Source organism: Gordionus sp. m RMFG-2023, chromosome 3 (assembly GCF_954871325.1).
Source record: "Gordionus sp. m RMFG-2023 chromosome 3, tfGorSpeb1-WG-v2, whole genome shotgun sequence".
In the NCBI taxonomy this organism is placed as follows: Eukaryota; Metazoa; Nematomorpha; class Gordioida; order Chordodea; family Parachordodidae; genus Gordionus; species Gordionus sp. m RMFG-2023.
In genome coordinates, this window is record NC_088777.1 from 52,525,531 (window position 1) to 52,537,077 (window position 11,547).

At 26.9% G+C, this 11,547-nt stretch overlaps 1 long non-coding RNA gene across 2 annotated transcripts; it reads left to right on the forward strand.

The window, feature by feature from the left end:
• Positions 1-10,522: 10,522 nt before the first annotated feature.
• On the forward strand, positions 10,523-11,048 carry LOC135927179 (uncharacterized). 2 transcript variants are annotated; one of them, XR_010571974.1, is made up of 3 exons: positions 10,523-10,558; positions 10,608-10,867; positions 10,905-11,048. It is a non-coding gene; the product is annotated as an uncharacterized LOC135927179 (long non-coding RNA). The 2 variants fall into 2 exon arrangements; XR_010571975.1 differs by having other exon boundaries at positions 10,917-11,048.
• The last annotated feature ends 499 nt before the right edge of the window (positions 11,049-11,547 follow it).

Consider the following 11,547-nt stretch of genomic DNA (forward strand, 5'->3'; position numbering starts at 1 on the left):
TAGCGTAGACAAGGGTATATTGGGTTTTAAAAAAAACAATTTATTAATAAAAATTTAGTAATATAATTTGGATTGTTAAATGTATGAGATATTTATAAATTTAATAATACAATTTATATTTTTAACTATCTTTTGAATCAACTGAAGAAAACTAGCATCATCTATAAAGATCATAGAATTATAAGTTCATAAGATCCAAAAATATTTTGAATCGAAGAAAAACTTTAATGTATTTAGACGTAATAGATTTTTGAATCGTAATTTGGAATTCGATATTTATCTTAGTCTAAGGGGCGCCATAGTTTTCATTTATTAATTAGAAAAATTGATTGATGAATTTTCCTGTACTGATCATGACTTACATATTGTTCATTGCTTTAATATTCCTAACAAAATGATGTTAATCTTGGTTATTTATTTTTAATTTGCTAATAATGTCTTTTTTAAACTATTTATCAAATGGGTTGAAGAACTAAAAAGTAGGAATTTCGCCCTATGATAATACTTATTAGAGATAATGCTTCCATACCCTTTTATGACTTATGGATTAAGGCTATAATATCATAGTTTGATTTGGTTTATAATTTGATTACTTTTTTTTTGGCTGGCGAAATTGATCTAAGAAATTATAAATAAAGTCCTACATATTAACTCATACCAGATAGTTATTATTCTATTTTCTCTGGTTTTGGCATGATGACAATTTTGACATTTTTATATTTCTAATAATTCTTTTTCTCTTTAAACCAACTGCCAATACAAAATAAAACAATAAAATGCTCTAATAAAGTCCTAATTAAAAGGTAGTGCCTATTTGTGTTGTTTAAAGGTTCGTTTTGGGCCGATTTTTAAAAACGGCTAACTCAATACTTCACTCAGAATAATTTTACGCAAGCAGCCTGAAGATTTTGTCTGTAGAATGAACAAAGATTTGCATATCTATTAGCGCAATCTCGAGGCTTAGGCCATATTTCTCTGGCCCAAAATTTTGAGTTGGCCGTTTTAAAAAATCGACTCAAAATTTTGCCCTATAACTATTCTAGTGCCTATCCAAATGAAAAATAAACAAATTTATAAATGATTTTATGAGTGATTTTTTTTTTTTTAAATTTAAAAAAAATTAGATTTTATCGGAAAAATATTCTATCGTGCTTGGAATACCATCTCTTATGAATTGTAGAAAATTTTGTTTATTAATCCTTTTGAGTCGGTTTATAATTTATGTTAAAAAAAAATTTACGAAAAATTTCATATAAATTATTTTAAAAAGTTAATGAAAAAAATTGTCTGAAATTCATAGGGTAGGTATTTCCGGTAAAAATAAAAAAAATAAATTTTTTTTAAATAATGTCCAAAAAAAGAAGATTTAGTTGTGTTCCCCAAATTCATAGGCGACATAAATATACATATTTACAGAATCACTAGATATTTAAATAAAAATAAAATCACCGATAAAAGGCATATATTCTAACGCAAAATCTTCCCATCTATAAAGCTCTGAGGCAGAATTCAATAATTTTTAATCGATAATAGAAATAAAAACTTAAAAATATTATATCCTTAAAAAAAATATGTTTATAGTAAAATTCTAGAAATTCATAATGCGAGTCAATCTAAGGATAAAAAAATTTATAAAGCGGGCAAACAAAAATTTGTCATTTGAGTAAGGAATGCAATTTCACAGATGACAGAGCTATAAGGAAAATCAAAATATGTACCCTATCTCTAAGGATATTAAGTTAAAAATAAAAGATTTAGACAAAATAGGTGAGATAATAAAAATTGGAAATGAGGCAGAATATCGATACAACTATTACTTTTCAAAAAGTTATTATTAAACTCCAGTGGCGTAGCCAGGATTAATCCATGGGGGGGGGGGCTTCGCCGCCTAATCATATTTTAAAAATTTGCCAATATTTAGTGCTTTATTAGTGTCTAACCACTATAGTAGCCAGCATAAATGAAAAAAAATATTAGTAACAAAATTTTGGCCAAATTTATGATTATTACGCGACTGAAAGCATTATTCTGAAAATTTTATCAATGTTTAGTCAATTGTAAATTAATACAATCCATTCGGTGTAGAAAGAAGAATAAAATCCCCCCCCCCCCAAACCTCCCATTTTTTAAGACACTCATATCTTATTCTATGTTAAATTTTAATTAAATTTTTGCATATAACAAAATTTTGCAGAGAATTTGATTATAGATTTTATTTATTATTACACCCCTCTAGCTAACTATGCATTATTTTAATGACAACAAATGAGTATATTAATAAAACATTAAAAATTCTTATTAGAGATCTGCAAAAGTAGGAAAACCAGGTTCGGGCCTAATATTTTTAAAAAAAATTCGGGTCGGGTTGGCTCGGGCCTTAGAATTTTTTTAAAAATATATATAAAAATATATATCAATTATATATTAAATTTTTTATGTAAAATAAAAATATTTGATTTTATTTATAAAAACTAGACGCCAGGTAACATATATCTTTTATTTTGAGTAATTATAAAAATGAATTTCTATATTTAAATGAATTCAGGCCAGGCCGACAAAACTTTTTTAAAAAAATTTCGGGCCGGGCCGTGCCGGGCTGGGTTTGAAAAATTAGGCCCGATACAGATCACTAATTCTTATTGCAAATACAATATTTTTATTAAAAATAGTATAATATATAAATATTATGACTAAGAATTTATTATAATTACTTATTGAATATAAAAATTTTATGTTATAATAATATAGCAATTTTATGATTTGTATTTATAAAGAGAGGTGTATTTTTCTCTGAGATCTAACTAATTTATCTAGAAATTTTTATCTAGAATAATCACCTTATAAATATTTTTACGAATCATTTAAACGGCTTTCACCGGTGTAATCTCTTAAATAGGCTTTTAACATTTTCAAAATTGAAGAAGACCTTTCATTAGTGCAGGTGCTAATCGGTAAGGTAGCTAAAATAAAAAGCTATTAGGCAGGGAATCTAAAGTGCTATTACACATGGAAAGGGCCTGCAAAGCATTTTTTGGTCTTAAAGAGTACTCTATTATGTCAAAATTTTTATACCAAAATTAGACATCACAAAGTAACTTATTATACGATCCTAATAATTCACCAGAATAAAACTCTGAGACTTAATATCCTCTCGCGTTTTAAGTGTATTCAGACTCAACCGGCAAAAGAAACTGAAAGCTGTTTAGAATAAAATTATTAATAAATCTTTCCTTTAATTGAAATAAAAATGTATCAATAAGGAGAGTAAAAATATTTATTTTATAAAAATCCTCAATCGTAGATGCATCAATATTTAAGCGATTGGACTATCTAGAAACTACTCTAGGTTTAAAATTTTTAATCCCAAGCATATTAGTTATCACCTTTACTTTCTCATTATATTTACAAAATTAAATGATTTAATTGTAAAAAATTAATTAAAATTTTTATAATCTAATTAGTTTAACAATATAAATTTTATTATTAAATTTATAAATATCTAATTTAACTATGCTAGAAAAAATTTACAATATATTTTTATTGTTATTTAATATTTTACAATATATTTTTATTGTTATTTAATATTTTACATATAATTTTTAATATATATTTTTAAACTATGTTATCATTTAAAATTGAAAATTCTTATTTGTTTTTTTAAATATATTTCATTTTCATATCTTATATAATTTTATTTATAAATTTTAAAAATTATTCGCAATAAGAAAAAAAATTTTAAAAAAAGTTAAAAAAATTTTTTTTTGGAGGTTATTGGGGGGGGGGGGGGGGTTTCAACACCTCCTCGTCTGCGCCACTGCTAAACTCAGATACTTAGGTTTGGAAGATAAACCAAGAATTAGAGATAAAACGTATCTTAGATACCAAAAAAAACGTCAGACGTAAAACAGATTAGCAAATATGACGACAAATAATTGATAACATATGATAAAAGCAATGTTCAGCAATGGGCTCAACAACCATATTTTGACAATAAAAAATTTTACAGCCAAAATAACTACTATATACCTAGTCATCAGAATTATAATAGATACAACAGTCAAAACAGATTCGATACTTTTGTAAATTGATCTCTGAAAAATTTTAACGGTCTGCCGAATTTTGACTTCTGACGATACTATTTCCCCTATCAACGATACTATTTTTCAACAACTTTTCCAAAAACATCTATTGGCGTCCCCTTTTAACATTCACCAGCATGGCTCTTTTCCCATTCCCTTTAACTGTGATGAAGTTCTGAAGTGCTTAATATCCTTTAAAAAAGACTACAGGTGGGTTAGACGGGTTCAGACCAGGTTTTTTTGTTGATTTAATCGTGCTTTGATAGTGGTTTTATTGACCCTTTACTAAAATCATTAACAGAACTTAGTAACAATTTCTTATACGCGAAGTTCCTCTTTGTATACGCCAGATTCTTTTTGGTGCATGTCTTGCTTCTTTAACCAAACTGGAAGGTGGTATTAGATCCTTTGCTATAGGGTCATTTTTTCGTTGATTACTCGCAAAGCTTATTGTAAATAGGATCTAGTGTAAGGCCAGTTCCCTCTTATTCCCCTTATAGTTAGGTTTTGTAGTTAGAGGAGGATGCGAAGTGGCCTCGCATATAGCTCGTATTTTTGTAAACTCAGAGGCGAATAAGATTTTTTGCAAGTTGAAATTCAAAAATGCCTTCAACACCATTCACAGGAGCTCATTTCTACCCCCCTTCCTACATCATTTCTCACAATATTGGAATTTCCTTGATTTCTGCTATGAATTTCCCTCGTTACTTAAATTCAATCCTCTGAAGCAAGGTGATCCACTAGGTCCCTTGCTCATCACCATAGGTATACTTGATTTGATCAAGAATTTAAAGTTTGATTTAAAATTAGACCTTAATTTATGGTACCTCGACTCTTTTGGTGGATCTTTACCCAATTTTGTCGGCCATCGAATACGTTGAAATGGAAGCTCTGAAAATCGGTCTTTCCTTAAATAGAAAAAATGTGAAGTATCTTCCCTCAACAATAAGTATTTTACCCTTCCCCCAGATTTTAAAATCATTCCGTCACGAGGAACTCTGTCTTTATTTTCCAGGGGAATTTTATTCCGGGGATTTTTTTTCCGGAGAATTATTTACCTGGGAATTATTTTCTGGGGAATTTTTTTCCGGGTATTTTTTTTCCGGGGAATTATTTTCCTGGGGATTTTTTTCCGGGGAATTAATTTCAGGGGATTTATTTTCCAGGGAATTAATTTCCGGGGATTTTTTTTCCGGGATTCGTGACGACATCTGGGTATCGCATGTTTAAATTTAGCAGCATAAGAGTACTAATCAATTGCTCAGGACATGCTCTTTACCTGGTAAATTTGTTTTCTAAGGATATCTTCAAGGGAATTTTGCAGAAGAGTTTGATCAAAATTTTTGTCCCACATTTTAAGATACGAATTTTATCTACCAGGTTTATACACATAATATTACATAAATTATTTCTAGAATGATTTTTATTTAGGCTTTATCGTAATATTATCTGTTGCATATATACCTCTGATGATAAATTAGCAGGCTCCAGGATGTTTAGTAATTTAATCCCTGATAAGAGAACTGCTAATAACTGAAATTAATCGCTGCGTGTCTTGCAAGAGCTACTGTTCTGTGGCATATATACTAGTTATATATATATTTTTCTAGCAAACGTTAAATTATAGTTGATAATATATATTACTCTTCTCTTCTCCTCTCTTCTCTTCTCTTCTTTTCACTTAGAGCTAAAATCCCTACATCTATTTTACGAATATTTTCATTTGTCACATAAAATTGTGTTCGTCTCGAAACCTAGATTATACATGTTAACATTTTATACGTTTCCTTAAAAACTTGCGTTACCCATAGATTTTATAATTTTTATGAACGTTTCTAAACTCAACTCTTCAGCATTCTCCAGTGCTGTTTATAGGAACCTCCAAAAAACTATTTAATATTTTTCAGAGACCTGCAAAGGCATTATTTGAATGGCCCACCCCGGATAATTTTTTTCGGACCGACCCGGTTTTTTTTTAAAAAAAATTTCCAGGTCGAGACCGGATTTAAAAAAATATATTATATTTTTATCGCTAATAATGGCGATTTCAAATATTCGGTTTTCAAATATACGGCCCGGTTCGGATATTTTTTTATAAAAATTATTAATTAAGTTAAAGTTAATGTTCCAATTCGATTTCGTTTTTTTTACTAGTTATTCATTATCAGCAAAAAACAGGGAGATATCAAACTCAAATAATAAAATTTCTAACGAGCTAAAATATTTAGTTTTTAATCGAATTATATCTGATATGCCTACAAATTTTTCTATCGAAATTGAAAAGGGCTGGCCAAAAATCTTATTTAGGGTTGCACCCGATCCTATCTTATATTTGCCGGCATTTATTCAGTCGAAGATGAGCATTAACACTCCTAATCATGAGAGACGATTGAAAAAAAATATTGATAACCTTTGTTGATTAATGAAATTTAAATTCGCATGATTTTTTTTCTATTTGCCAATAAGCTCTTTCTTCAATAAAAACAACGATGGAGGAATAAACAATAGACCAATAAAATATACAAACATTTTCTATCAGTACTAATATATATTCCAATCATTGCACAAATTCTATAGATTCGGAATTGAAAAACTACAAGTTCCCCAAAAAAACAAGACATTTTAATGAAATTAAATATTTTGTTTGAAAAAAGTGAAATTCCTGGGTACTGATGTAAGGGCTCTTTATTTTACCCTTTATATATTAAAAAAATTTAAAGTTCCGATTGACATATGTCCAAGGGAAGAAATAACGATTTATAATTTTTTTTTCTTCTTAGCTATATCATCCAGATTAGGATTTACATTTTTTTTAGAAATGAAGAGATACGTGTGAAGTTCTATATTAAGGATTTACCTAAAGACCAAGGTACAAAAATCTAGCCTTAGGTCACCTCTGATGATAAATTAGCAGGCTACAGGATCTTTAGTATTTGGGCCCTCATAAGAAAACGGCTAATAAGTGAATTAATCGTGGTGTGTCTTGCATGTCTGTCTCGAGTATATATTCAAGTGAGACCATGTATCCCTTTGGAATCAACTAATTTATAATTTATGCATGTATGTGGTTGAATTATGTTATATCCAATTCGATGGCCTATGGCAACTCTTAATTGTTCTTCTGATAAGAGGTTATTTAGGTAATGACTTGGTAATACTTCCCATCATTCATAACCACTAGTATAGTCAGCATTTTGTAATAGTTGATTATATTCCAAAGGGGCGTTTGATGAGAGTATTTTAAATTTTTTTTAATTAAAGCTTCAAAAATTGATTGATTTGATAAAACTATAAGCAAGATAGCTTCAGAAAAAGTTAAAAATATACAAATCAATGCCAAATTTAAAAGATTATCTTTAGGAGTGATAAAGAAATTATGATGGCATAATTCATCAAATGTTATGCCAATGAAAGGCTATAAAAAATTTTCCTAAAATTAACTATTTTTATAAATAATATTTTCAATAATTGGTACAGCTGTTTAATTTTTCAAAATTTATTACAAACAAATCTATAAAAATTTTTATAGATAATCCTATCCATTTCTTGGCAATAAAAGGTTCTTTTAAATATCCAAAACTATTATATAACATTATAAATAATTTATGTCAGTATTTTGTTAATTTTTGATTATATAAGAGGGGGTGGGGGCAGGTAGTAATTTAGGGGGGGGGGTGAAAGTCTGTTAAATTCTTATCAAAATTGAAAGAGGTAGGCCTGGCCACACAATAGCAAAAACCAAAACATGAATATTTTTAAAAATGTTCCCAAAAATATTTTATGGCAACAATTTTTGATATAAAGAAAAGTATATAATTAGTTTTACAATGAAAATCCCAACAGTCTCTGAAAATTTAAAAATTATTAGGCGTAGAGAATTAGATATTCAAGTATAATAACTCTAAATAAACTTTCATTTGTAAATTAAATATTAATTAGTTAATAACTTTTAATAAACTTTTATTTTATAAATAAAATATGAATTAGAAAACTCAAAAAGGTAATAACATAATTAGATAATAATTAATAAACTTTTATTTGTAAATAAAATATTTATTAGAAAACTCAAAAAGGAAATAATTTCATAATCTATAGAGGTTATGAATATACCTACCATAAGAAAGGTATAAATGCAACATATTATACCTGTAGAAAAAGATGTGGAGGTTGAGGTAAATTGATGGCAGATTAAAAATTTGTCATATATGAAACATCATATAACTTGCAATCAAGGTACATTAATTTAATGTTATACAGTAAATATATTTAATAACTTAGGGACAAATTCATATCAGTCTACAAGCAACCTTCTCATAAGAGATACTCAATCCTTTCCTGTTGAAAGTATAAATTTTTTACCAATTGTTTTTAGTATGTTTAATGATTATAGGTCCAAATTTAATTCAGCCAACCTATAATGTAGTAGAAAATGATGCACAGGCTTTGCTCACTATTATTGAAAGTATAACAATAGTTTACTTTATTTATTGTATTATATTTAATAATTTAGGAATAGATTCTACTCAGTCTACAAGCAACTTTCTCATAAGAAATACTCAATCCCTATTTTCATATAATAATATATAATAACCTTCAATAGATGCTTCTCCTGTTAATATATTATCACCCTCTACTATATTTAGGTGGGCTGAATTAAATTTGGTAAAATCATTAAACATACTAAAAACAATTGGTAAAAAATTTATACTTTCAACAGGAAAGGATTGAGTATCTCTTATGAAAAAGTTGATTGTAGACTGAATTGAATTTGTCTCTAAATTATTAAATATATTTACTATATCACATTAAATTCATGTACCTTGATTGCAAGTTATATGATATTTCATACTAATGACAAATTTGTAATCTGCCATCAATTTACCTCTACCTCCACATCTTTTTCTACAGGTATAATATGTTGCATTTATACCTTTCTTATGGTAGGTATATTCATTATAGATTATGAAATTATTACCTTTTTGAGTTTTCTAAATAATATTTTATTTACAAATAAAAGTTATTATCTAATTATTGAGTTTTCTAATTAATATTTTATTTACAAATAAAAGTTTACTAAAAGTTATAAGTTATTATCTAATTAATATTTTATTTACAAATAAAAGTTTATTAAAAGTTTCGAGGTGGGTGAGGTGTTTGATTTGACATGAATTGGCTCTAATGTTTTAATATAGGAAAAGGATCATGAAAGTATAAATTTCACAATATACAATTATGTAATATAAAGAGTGAATGCACTATAATCATAATTTCAATAAAATTGTTAAAATAAATCAATCATACCTCAATTCATGCATACGTTTTTCCCTGTCAGGATCAGGTGGTAAGGATTTAATTTTTAGCATCTGCCTACCTTGCTCTAATACAGGCGCATTTAATCCAGGCCTATCAATACTTTCATTTATAATGCTTATCATTATTACCAAATCCTAAAATTTGACCTTTATTAAGATCCCTAACTATTTTCCTATTTTTTCCTTTTCCTCTTCCTCTCTTTTTGCCCTCTGGACTAACACTGGTAACTCCTTTCCATAATTCACTAGCAGATATTATAAACAATAATGTAAGTTAGAAAAATAACATTTTAAACTTCTAGTAAAAATATTATCATTTATTATATTTGTGCTATGTATAAATTTATGAAGTGTAATAGTATCATTTCTAATAAAATTATTATATAAATTTAGACGACAAAATTTATCAAAAAGCGAAAGCATGTTTTTCATATAATTTCATATGGTATATGTGTTCAAATTTACCTCCATGTTAGCAATGCTATATATTGACTGGTTAAAATTTTAAAAACTAAAGTAACTAGATATTAAATTTTTTGATCATGCCTTCTCTCAATTTAACAATATATTATTTATTAAATTATGTAAAATTTTTTAAAAATTAAATGGTTCTTTCGGAATTCAATAATAGGAATTTAGTTACCATCAATTAGAGTAAAGTGCTTGTGGCTCTAATAAGTTACATAATTGCAGATAATGCAAAGCACTATAGACTTTGCTTTGTTTAAATTCTTACTTTAATTTATTATGATTTTTCTATTGGAATCTCACCATTTTTATCAAATATATTATCTTTCAGTGAATCACTAAATGGTAAGTAGGTAATTAAAAATAATTGATTTAATTTAACAATAATATTTTTATTTATTTGGGTTTCTTATTTATTCGGGTTTTTAAAATCATTTAAGTAAACATTAAAAAAATATGTTTCCTGAAATTTCAACATTGTTAATACCGAAGTACCGATAACTGAAGGTGTTTTCGTCGAAAGAAATTGTGTATGAAAACCTGATTTTACCCATTTATCCAAAAGCAAAAAGAATTCAATTAAAGTTAATTATATAAATGAAATTTTGAAATAGATTTTCTTTTTTAAATTTATTAAATACAAATTAAATGAATGTATTTAAATATTGACCCAACATATATATCACTCATTCAAAGATGGTACAGTAAATAATGTTAACATATGAATCAATGTTAATTATATTTTTAGACAAAAACCAAAACTAAAATTATAGCAAAAAAAAAATCAAAAGATTAAAATTGTTCACCCCAAAAGCCGTAAAGCTCAAAAGCTTCTCGGTGAAGCGAGTCATTATAAAAAGGCATCAAAATCTCATCGACAAAGAAATGAAAAAACTAATTTAATGATTAAAAAATTATTGTGGTTTAAAAATCATATAACTTCTACAGATATTGATAAAACATTTTATTCGGTAAATGAATTGAGGCAAATAATTGCTAATTAATAAGGTTTTATCTGCCACATATTTTACATTACACATTTTAGTTATATTAATAGATTTGATGATGAATTAGATCAGATACGCATAATTAATACCATTAATGAAGATAGAAAAGGTAGGAGACATGTTCCAAGAAAAACAGCAATAACTCTTACTAAAAACTCTGAGATGAATGAATTTGAAGGTGGAGGCTTAGGTAATCATAATATTCAGAAAGCAATATATAAATTTTATAAAAATATATTTTTTAGCTGTACCTGATATAACCTCACAAAAACAACTTCATTATTTCAAGTATATTATTAAATATTAATAAATAATTATTTAAATTTTTAAGGAATATATGGAATGGGGAAGAAAATTTGTTACCTAACATAAAATTGTGTTATATTAAGAAAGAAATTATATAATTCATGAATTAACAATATTTAAACAATTCATATATGATTTTGAATAAAATTTATATAACAAGATGTATAAATCAAATGGAATTTAAATAATATTATTTATAACTAAATTAAAACGCAAATCCATAATTTTCAATAACTTTCTTTTATTAAGTGTTTTACAATTATATATATAATTCCATGAAAAATCTCATCTTTGGGCCAGGCAAGATAAATTATATTAAATCAGGCAGGGCCTCACAAATTCAGATTTTTCACAAAATATAATGGGCCAACTTAG